Source organism: Chiloscyllium plagiosum, chromosome 26 (assembly GCF_004010195.1).
Source record: "Chiloscyllium plagiosum isolate BGI_BamShark_2017 chromosome 26, ASM401019v2, whole genome shotgun sequence".
Classification (NCBI taxonomy): Eukaryota; Metazoa; Chordata; class Chondrichthyes; order Orectolobiformes; family Hemiscylliidae; genus Chiloscyllium; species Chiloscyllium plagiosum.
Genome location: NC_057735.1, coordinates 47,514,134 through 47,525,538, shown reverse-complemented (window position 1 = coordinate 47,525,538; position 11,405 = coordinate 47,514,134). Strand labels below are relative to the sequence as shown.

The window sequence follows — 11,405 nt, the reverse complement described above, 5'->3', positions numbered from 1 at the left end:
GCCGAGGATGAGTGATGCTCCTGAGCTACAGACAGCGAGTGCTGTCCGGGTTCCTTTGCAATATGGAGCTCAGGAGGTCCCCGTGAGGGTCAGGCCTTTCTGCCCACCTGCCAACATTGCCACTTTTTGGCAACTCATGCATATTCAGTGAGCTGGAGGAAGCTGCCCTACAGGAGGCTTCAGTGACATGGGTGAAGACAGGTGAAAGTTCTGTCACCAGTGCTGAAGCAGAGGCAGTTTGAGGATGTCTAGAACACCTGAGTCAGGCGGCTGCTGTCTGAAGGTGAGGATATCAGAATGGAGGAGCTTGCAGAGGTAGAGTTATACACACATGGAAGATCGGTAATAAGATGAAGTACACCCCAAATTATTTATTTCTGCTATGTTCCGGTTTCCTCCCACAGTCCAAAGGTGTGCAGGTTAGGTGAATTGGCCACGCTAAATTGCCCGTAGTGTTAGGTGAAGGGGTAATTGTAAGGGAATGGGTCTGGGTGGGTTGCTCTTTGGAGGGTCGGTGTGGACTTGTTGGGCCGAAGGGCCTGTTTCCACACTGTAAGTAATCTAATCTAATCTAATTCCACATAACCAGACAGCTTGTCAACATAATCAGTTTAAAATCTGATATTTGGAATGAAACAGAAATCAATCAACATTTGGAAGAGGAAGATGACAGCAAGGATTTAGGCTCATTCAATAAAAAGTAAAATCTTATGATGGGAAGGCAGGAGGATTCCAATTTTGGAGGATCAAATAGCCAAACCGTTGGGCTTCTCCTTGCAAAAGTATTCGGAGGGATGGATTACGTGGTGTACCTTGCATGCAAAGACCTTCACTCAGCGTAACTGTAACTGATAAGATGGTATGAATGGCATTTTGAGCATATCCTGCCTGCAGACCCAATGAACTTTCTGCTCAGATATCCCTGTAAATATGCAGCTGGCAGGCATGGAACCTAACAGCAGGGGTTCTCTCCCAGTCACACTGCCTATGGAGCAAACTGGAACAAGGAGCTGCTTGAGCAACACTGGGGCTACCCTGCTGTAATGATGGCCTGGGCCCTGTGGAGAAATAAGGTGCTACGCGGTTTTGGTGTTAATCTATAGAATATCCTTTATCATCACATGTACTCAAGTCCAGGAGTGCAGTGAAAGGTTTTACAATGCCACCTCTTATGGTGCCTCATCATGTATAAGTACCTCAGTAAAAATCTTAGATACAGAAAAAGAACAGGAGAAGAAAAGTAATTGCATCATATTCCAGTGTTTAAGGAATAAGTTAGAAATAAGATGTAGTTAAAGGATTGACATTACAGTCAGATTTTAAAAATTTCCCTTAAACATGACCTTGCAGCAACTCAGCTCAGGGGCTTCCACACGTGGTCAGGCTGCCCGAACCAGACTCCAGTCCAACCACTATCCCCACTCCGCTCCAGGCCTCCAGGCAACTCTGTACCGGCTCTCAGCTACTCCAAGGTAAATTCCAAGACAGCATTCCCCGTGCCAGCCTCCACCCAGGACACATTCATCCCGCCAACCAATGCTCCAGGAGTGCATCACCATCCCGGTCACTGCTCCGGGATTTGTCTCCATCCCAGTCACTACTCCGGGATTGTGTCTCCATCCCGGTCACTGCTCCGGGATTGCTTCCCCATCCCGGTCACTGCTCCGGGATTGTGTCTCCATCCCGGTCACTGCTCCGGGATTGTGCCACTCCTCAGCCCACTGGCTGAATTGATCAAGATCCCATTGTACGCTTAGATAACCTTTTTCACTGTCCACTCCAATTCTGGTATCATCCATAAGTGTACACTCAAATTATTTATATCAGTGATGAACAACCATGGTCCCAGTGGATCTTTGGAGCACACCGCTGGTCACATGTATCCAGTCTGAACAAAAATCCTCTGCTGCTACCCTCTGTCTCCTACTGTCAAGCCAATTTTGTATCTGATGGCTAGCTCTCCCTGGACCCCATTTGATCTAACTAGGAGAAAGTGAGGACTGCAGATGCTGGAGATCAGAGCTGAAAAATGTGTTGCTGGAAAAGCGCAGCAGGTCAGGCAGCATCTAAGGAGCAGGAGAATCGACGTTTCGGGCACAAGCCCTTCTTCAGGAATGAAGTTATGCCTGAACCGTCGATTCTCCTGCTCCTCAGGTGCTGCCTGACCGTTTGTGCTTTTCTAGCACTATACTCTTCAATTCTGATCTCCAGCACCTGCAGTCCTTATTTTCTCCTAGCCTGACTAATCAGTCTACCATGTGGAACATAGTCAAAGGCCTTGCTAAAGTCCATGTAGACAGTTTTTAGTACTCTGCCTTCATTTATCTTCTTGGTCATCTCCTCAAAACATTCCAGCAAGTTTCTGAGACATGATTTCCCATGCACAAATCCCTGCTAACTATCCTTAATCAATTCTTGCCTTTCCAAACACATGTAGATCCTATCTCTCAGAATTGTCCTCCTACACCTTAGCCACCACTGATGCCCGGATCACCGGTCTGTAGTTTCCTGGCTTTTCCTTGCAGTCTTGCTTAATTAATGGCACACATTAGCCACCCTCCAGTCTTCTGGCACCTCACCTGTGGCTGGCAATGATACTAATATCTCTGCTATGGCCCTGTAATTTCTTCTCTATCTTCCCACTATGTCCTTGGATACACTTGATCAGGTTCTAGAGATTTATCTACCTTTATGTGTTTGAGACCTCCAGCCCCAACTCTTCTCGAATGTAGACTCTTTTCAATCTGTGATTATCTATTACCCCAAGGTCCCTGGCTTTCATTTCTTTCTCCACAGTAAATACTGATGCAAACTATTCGTTTAGGATCTCACCCATCTCCTGTGGTTCCACAGGAGATGTACTATAAAAGCAGAGATGTACTACTAAGACTTTATAAAGCTCTGGTTAGGCCCCATTTGGAGTACTGTGTTCAGTTTTGGTCCCCACACCTCAGGAAGGACATACTGGCACTGGAACGTGTTCAGCGGAGATTCACACGGATGATCCCTGGAATGACAGGTCTAACATATGAGGAACGGCTGAGGATACTGGGATTGTATTCGTTGGAGTTTAGAAGATTAAGGGGAGACTTAATAGAGATGTACAAAATAATACATGGCTTGGAAAAGGTGGATGCTAGGAAATTGTTTCAGTTAGACGAGGAGACTAGGACCCGTGGACACAGCCTTAGAATTAGAGGGGGTCATTTCAGAACAGAAATGCGGAGACATTTCTTCAGCCAGAGAGTGGTGGCCTGTGGAATTCATTGCCACGGAGTGCAGTGGAAACCGGGACGCTAAATGTCTTCAAGGCCGAGATTGATAGATTCTTGTTGTCTAGAGGAATTAAGGGCTACGGGGAGAACGCTGGTAAGTGGAGCTGAAATGCGCATCAGCCATGATTGAATGGCGGAGTGGACTCGATGGGCCGAATGGCCTTACTTCCACTCCTATGTCTTATGGTCTTATGGTCTCACATAGATGGCCTCATTAATCTTTCCCTAGTTACTGTACCTAATATACTTGTAGAAACTCTTTGGATTCTCCTTAACCTTATCTGCCAAAATAAAACTTTTAAAATTTGTTACAGATTTGTCTTAGATTTTTGGAGCCATGTTATTGATGAAGGAGAAATAAGACATACTTTAATTGAGGGAAGTGGTTGTCTTGTGCCTCCATTTTGAGGTATACAAGACACATCAGACTCATATGGCTCCCTTTGCAAGTTTTACTGTTCTCAGTTCTGTTGAACCATTTTATTCTAAAGCACTCTATCAAGGCACCTCTCAACCCTTCAACTTTCTAAAGAAACATGTGAGGAAATAAAGTGATGCAGCTCCTTAAATAATACTGGATGATACTCCCCATGCACAGCATTTACCTGAGGAGTAAAAGGGAGTGGAATGACGTGCAGTTGAGTGTGAAGGTGAATCCAAGTTCTGGGGCTGAATGATAGGATGTGATTGTGTATTCACGGTTCCAGCGTTGTGTAACATATGCAATGATCTCACATACAGTGGAGTAGGAGATGGCCTGGTGGTTAACGACCTGGCACTAGTAATCCAGTTAACACTCCAGGACATCAGTTCAAAACCAATGTGGCAACTGGAAATTACATCCAAGAAATTTGGAAATAAATGCTATAAAACCATCGATTGTCATAAGAAACCCATCTGATTCTGAGAACATCAATGTTCTTAGATTGGCATCCACACTGAAATGTTTAACTGCGCTCTGAAATGACTGAGCAAGTTATTTACTTCCATCAAACTGCTATAGAATTTTCAAACTGAAACCAGTCAGCATCGGCTTAGACTCTACAAAAACAGCAATGGCCCTCCAGCCCTGTTGACCCTGCAAAGTCCTTCTCTGGATGTTTATGGTAAATTTGGGAGAGCTTTCTCACAGATTAGTCAACCAATAACTTGATACAGTCGCACTCAGGGAATCATATCTAACACCAGCATTACCAACTCAACACGTGGCAGTCCCACCAGAGGTGGTAGCACATTGGTGGTTCAATGAGAGTGCAGGAGGGCATACCAAGACCCAACATTAGGAACCTAAAACTGGATTATCAACTGGTGAAGCTACAAAAAAGAATAAGCAGCAAGTGACAGGCAGAGCTGACTGATCCCACAACTAACAGATCAGATCGAAGTTCTGCAGTTGTGCCACATCTCATTGTGAATGGTAGTGGACAATTAAATAACTCACTGGTGGAGAAGGTCTCCAAATATCCTCATCCTTAGTGGGTCATGATCCTGGAGCTGCCTTCCTAATCATACTGTGAGGGATTTTCCCACAGACACTATGGGCTACAGTGATTCAAGAATGCATGGGAAGTTAGGAATAGGCAATAATCGCTGGTCCTTCCAGCGAAGTCCACATCCAATGAGAAAAAAAAAGTGATCGACGTTGTCTACTGGGGGACTGGGTGTGTAATGTCTGGTCATATACAACAATGTCTGAGATTTCAATGTACCATGGCATCTGGGGTCTATGATGGTATCAATCTGTATGTTTCTGTACAATGGGATCTGAAGGTGTATGATGCTGGGAGAAGCTCCCTCATCTTTTTCAGAATAGTGGCACATGACCTTCCATAAGCCAGGTCGCAATTTAACATCTTATCTGTAAGATAGGATACAATAAACCAACTCAAATAGCTTCTGACAAATGCAGAAAGAGTGCAGAAGCTACTCAGTCCTCTCCTCAGAGCACAATCCTAGTTCCTGATCCCATCCCAGATCATGCAATGTCCTCTTTTGGGTTTCTTGTTCACAATACTTGAGGTCTACTGTTTGACCTCTTCTCATTCCTGACTGCCTCAGGTATTACTGAGAGGTTACACAGTACCTTTCATACTGCGGGGCTAAACTTCTGCCTTCAGTCTTTGGCAGTGATAGAACAAATTATCCAGCCATGTTGGAACGCAGCCTAATTTAACTCTGTAAAGAATCTGTGATCTGCGCTATCATCCACCCCATATCCTCAGGACTATTTCCATTAACTATGCTGTCTAAGCTGCTTTCACCCAGCTTTAAAGAAAGTGAATAATAATCCTCAGGTGCCTGTCTGTCTGCTGATCTATTGCTTGGGAAAACAGAAGATATGAAAAGGCATTAAACGTTCTTCTAATTACAGGTCATGACCCCTGCATTCCTCTGTTTTTTTCAATTATGATTATGTACACACTGTTATTAGAGATGTTTTGACTCTTAAATGACTGGCTCAGCTGCTCTGCACTTTTTTCAAATGTGTGTGATTAACGGCATTCTTCAGGTGCAGATGGGGTTTCTCAACAATAATCTTGCTGAGCTTTTAATGTGAACTTATTTTCGCTCCATGGAACTGCTGAACCAGGAAACACCCACACGCCTGCACTACAACAAGTGTTGGGCTCTCAGTTTGTGTGGTCCCTTTTAGTTGAAGGGAAAGCATGTGTGAGCTCTGCCACTGACTATCTTTTTAGCATCCTAGATAGTGGAGAAGTCCATTCAGTTAATCAGGCTTGATCTGCTGTTCAAAGTGATCGTAGCTGAGCTGTAGCTCAAAATCACTTTTTTTTGTCCCATATTCCTATCCACTACAGTCTTGAACATTGGAGTTCTCTGTCTCTTGGAATCCACACCCTTTTATGTGGGCGTATGTTGTAGTTTGCAAATACCTTTGTATGAAAGTGTGCTTTTTGATTATCAATGGCCTGTTTCTCAAATTTATACCATAACCTCTTGATTTTCACTCCTCGCTCAAGAAAGTTATTTATCTATAGCCACTAGTCCAACTATTTTAATCATTTGCTCACAGTTTGATCAGATATTCTTTGTATAATCGAACTGTTCTGAAACGTTAATCCACTAAATTGCAAAGTACAAAGATGCAAGCCACACTGGGTGTGTCTTGGATTACAGCGTGAGTAGTTTTGTTCCCCTGTCAATGAAATTTTAGGTGTCTGCAAGGCGTCTCCAATTCGCGTTGGGCTTTACCAGGAACACTGCAGGAGGCCAGGGATAGAGATGTGAGACAAAAAAAAACAGCAGATGCTGGAATTCAAAGTAGACAGGCAGGAGGCTGGAAGAACACAGCAAGCCAGGCAGCATCAGAAGGTGGAGAAGTCAACATTTTGGGTAACCCTTCTTCAGGACTGGGGGTGTGTGTGTAAGGGAAGCTGCAGATAAAGGGGGTGGGGGGGGGGGGGCAGGATGGTGTGGTGGGGATAGGTGAAGACAGGTAGAGGGTACGGCCTGGTTGGTTAATGGGAGGAATGTACCCGGTTGGTGGCTGGAAGGAAGGGTGCGCGTGGAACTCACACAATGAACTAAAAGGGCAAATGACAAGCTCTGGATCATGATTGAGGATCAAGCTGAAACCTCCTGCAGAGTGGTCACCCCTGCTGCATTTGTTCTCCCTGATGTGGAGGAGATCACACTGTGAGCAGCGAATGCAGGAGACGAGATTGAAAGAAACACAAGTAAATCAATCCTTCACTTGGAAGGGATGCTTAGGGCTTTGGGCAGTGAGGAACAATAAGGCACATTGCAGCCTTCTGGACTCCACAGTCTGAAATTGTTGAACTCAATGATAACACTGTGCTCCATTTTGATTTTGACCTCACAGTCCCTCTCCCAAATGTCAGTCTATGCTAGTGGTTTTGAATAAGTGTGCTGTGAAAATTTTGGGAAGCTTCACTGCTTTACCTGAGCATTGAGGCTGGGCTGTGCTCCCAATTTCCTCCACACCCTCCGGGTGGAATGGTGACTCAGTAGCTCAGTGGTTAACACTGCTACCTCACAGCGCTGGGGACCCAAGTTCAATTCCATCTTCAGGCAACTGTCTGGGTGGACTTTGCACATTCTCCCTATGTCTGCATGGGTTTCCTCCTACAGTCCAAAGATTAGGTGGATTGGCCATGCTAAAATTGCCCACAGTGTCCAGGGATGTGTAGGTTAAGTGGATTAGTCATGGGAAATGCAGGGTTTTAGCAATAAGGTGGGGGAGGTGAGTCTGAGTGGGATGCTCTTCAGAGCTTCAGTGTGGACTTGTTGAGCCAAATGACCTGTTTCCACATTGTAGGGATTTTATTCTAAAACCTCAGAGTTTATTATTGTAGGTAGCATCTGTTGATAGCTGTCCCTATCAACAGAGCAAGCGGCCAAAGCCACACATGCATTGACTTGCAATTTTGTGTAGACAGAATGAAAAACGTGGGTAGCTGTGGAAATGTTTGCCTTATTGAAGTGTACCTTGATAATAAAATGGGTGGAAACCACTAAATAAAACACCAAAAGAAGTGCTGATGCAGGAAATCAGAAATAAAAGTAGAAATTGCTGGAAAAACACAGCAGGTCTGACAGCATCTATGGTAAGAAATCAGAGCCAATTGTTTGGGTCCAGTGATTCTTCCTCAGGACTGATGGCAGCTAGGAAAAGATTTTGTATATGCAGAAGATAGGATATGGGGAAGAGGGTGAGGAGTAAATGATAGGTGGAGATAGAGCCCAGAGAGAAAGAGCAGTTGGACAGATAAAGGAAGATGAATGGCTGCTAATGGGGACTATTAGTGGCTAACAATGGGCTGTATGCAATAACAGATGATAACAAGGCCCACTGTGTGGGGATCGGGGTAAGGTCATGGATGAAAGTGCCTCAATCTCAAAAATTATAGAATTCGATATTAAATCCAGAAGGCTGTAGAGCTTCAGAAATGTTAGCCATGGATATTGGCCACAAATTAACACCCCACCCTGTTCCCTGGCCAATATCTCTGTCCCAGGCTTGCTGCAGTGCTCCAGTGAAGCTCAGCGCAAGCTGGAAGAACAGCACCCAATTTTGCGCTTGGGAACTCTGCAGCTTTCAGGATTCAATTTTACGTTCAGCACTTTTAGGGAGGCACTTTCTCTCATGTCCTTACCACAATCCCCATATACTGGACCTATGGGCTCTTTGGGTACTACCTCCACCTGTCACTTACTCCTTGTGCACTTCCACCACCCTTTCTTCCGCATGAGAACCAACATTTTCCTAGCTACCATCAGTTCTGAACAAGGGTCACTGGACCTGAAACATTAGCTCTGATTTTCCTCCACAGATACTGCTGGACCTGCTGAGATTTTCCAGAAATTTCTGTTTTTGTTTGTGTTGGTTGGGAATCACTCTTGATTTCATCTTTTTGCTTTGAATCCAGAGCTGACCTTTATTCTGCTATTTACACTTACTTGAGGCCAATGCTCTGGCCTTTTTGCCACTCCCTTTGCCTTTTTTTTTCTGCAATATCTTCATTATTTAATTCCCTCCTCCTTCTAATCTGCCCTTTCCATGTCTTTCCACATCATATAACTCATATATGATTCATTTATGCCTCTTCAGTTCTGAAGAAATCACTAGACTTGAACTTGGCATTGCACAAGTGACTAAATGCTTTAAACCCAACTCCACCATGAAGCAGACGGTGTTACTGTAGGTAAGGCTAGGATGATGGTTTAGGCTGAAACCATAGAGAATTATATATCTTCTAAATTAACTTGATGCCATTCTATTTCTCCTAATCTCTTCCTGACTTCAACTTTTATTTGGTCTATGAATGCACCACGTGGTCTCTCCCCCTTCCTGGCACTCACAATACTCTTGTGCCTTTCTTCTGTCAGACACCCAAGAGCTGCCACCTCCTTAACAACTGATGCCAGAGTGTCAAATGTAAGAGGAACAGAAAGACTGATGAAGATCACTTTGAGGAGAATTCTCCACATGCTGACACAATCTGCAGCTAAATGCGGGTGAAAGACCTGGCAAGTGTCCTCACAAGAGTTCAGCTGAGGATTCAGATGGTGTAATGATGGAAGTAGCCTACATGAAAAGTCCAATGAGCACTCGGTGCATTGTGCAGGGCTGCCAGAGGGTCTATTATTCTGAAGCCTGAAGGTTTCAGCTGCAATTTGGTACAGGCCATTACACAGAAGTAGGCTTGAAATCCTACTTCCCAGTGTGGAAGTGGTCATCTCCATGGAAGCACGCGTAAACCTGACCCTATGAGATATGTGCTACAAGAAGACCAAACTTTTTCCAGCCCTCTTGAGTACATGCCAGGTTCATCAGAAGTAAAACATCTTAAACTTTGCTTGGGAAAACATCACTTTCCTGTCAAGTCCCCTAAGAATCCCCTAAATTGCCCATAATGTTAGGTGCATTAGTCAGAGGGAAATGGGTTTGGGTGGGAGGGTCAGTGTGGACTGGTTGGGCCGAAGGGCCTGTTTCCACACTGTAGGGAATCTAATGATCAATCTTAGATGCTTTGATAAGGTCACCTCTTGTTCTTCTAAACTCTACCCAGTACCCGGATCAGTCTAGTGAACCTTCTCTGGATTGCCCCCAAGCCAGTAATCCATCCTTAGATTCCTGTTACACTTTTGGAGACAAAGCCAGATACAATGACTCATTATGCTCTGCAATGTAGCTGAGATTTGATTGTGATATACAATAGTTGGGGTTCCAGTTAAATGTAGACTTGCTCTAGTAGACAGTTACAGCCTACTTATATGGAAAGCATGATTTGGAGGTGCTGGTGTTGGACTGAGGTGGACAAAGTTAAAAATCACACACCACCACGTTATCGTCCAACAGGTTTATTTGGAAGCACTAGCTTTCGGTGCACTGTTCCTTCACCAGGTGGTTGTGAAGTACAAGATCCTAAGTCACAGAATTTATAGCAAAAGTTTAGTGTGATGTAACTGAAATTATATACTGAAAAAGACCTGGATTGTTTGTTAAGTCTCTCATCTTTTAGAATGACCATGTTGGTTTCGGTTCTTCTGTATGTAAATCCCAGAACTTCCTTCAAGTTACATTCTCAAGTGAATTTTAACAATAGGTGCCTCGTTGGCCCAGATAAATGAATCCATGTAAGATTCTGTAAAGCTGTTTCTTTAGATTAGGATCTGTCTGGACACTGGGGCAGAGACAGCCTCACGCAGGACAGCTCACACCTTCAATGGCACCCACTGTTAAAGCTCACTTGAGAATGTAACTTTAAAAAAAGGTTCTGGAAGTTAAATATGAAACAACTGAAACCACTAGGGTGATTGTCAAAGATCAGAGACTGAATCCAGGTCTTTTTCAATCTATAATTTCAGTTACACGACACTGTAAACCTTTGTTATAAATTCTGTGTACTATGATGTGGTGGCCCACAACCACGTGATGCAAGGGGCTGTCTCGCTCACCCCTGACCGCTGGGGATCACGCGCCGAACATGCAGGGGGAGGCTTGGAGCAATCTGATTGGTTCAAAGCGCCGTCGCTTTGTGATTGGCCAGACCGGGAGTCGAACCGTTTACGCTACGTCAATTTGAACAATGAAACGGGTGGGAGCCAATAGGATCGCGGTTCGTCAGCGGTGGATGCTCACTGGCGGGCCGGGGCAAGCTAGTCCCGCCTCCTGAAGGTGGCTATCCAATGGCATGGCGGAGGGTCGGCGGTGCGCTGCGCGGATTGGCCAAGGGGCGGTGAGTGGTTCCGCCTCCCAGGTGGTGTCAAGCCGGCGGGCAGCGGGCGCGCTCTTTCGACGGGAGGCCGCCGACACGACAACATCCACACGGCAGCTGAGTGTATCCCTGCCCGGAGTCCCACAACCCAGCCCAGCCCAGCCCAGCCCAGCCCGCTGCTCCGTCACTCCCCGCGGTGAGTAGCGCTGTAGTCCGCCCCTTGGGGACCGGCCTGTCTGTCTGCGGCACCCCACCCGCCCGCTGAGGGTGGTGTCGGTGGGGAGGAGGGGGTTTGGGCCCTGCCCCCTGGCTGGGGGAGGGGAGGGGGAGGTTGTGACCCCGCGCTGGCAGCTCTCCCCCCGATGTGTCATGGGCGGTTAAATCCTCCCGACACACACCGCTTTTATGGTGATACTGGAGCCGGGCG

General features: G+C 45.6%; 1 protein-coding gene across 2 annotated transcripts in view; it reads left to right on the top strand.

The window, feature by feature from the left end:
- The first annotated feature begins 11,047 nt into the window (after positions 1-11,047).
- The window catches only part of LOC122563323 (mitochondrial glutamate carrier 1-like), an 18,200-nt gene continuing 17,842 nt past the window's right edge, over positions 11,048-11,405 (top strand). For both annotated transcript variants that reach the window (XM_043717056.1, XM_043717055.1), the window contains exon 1: positions 11,048-11,174. The gene's annotated coding sequence lies outside the window, so the exon portion shown is untranslated. The remainder of the gene's footprint in view (positions 11,175-11,405) is intronic.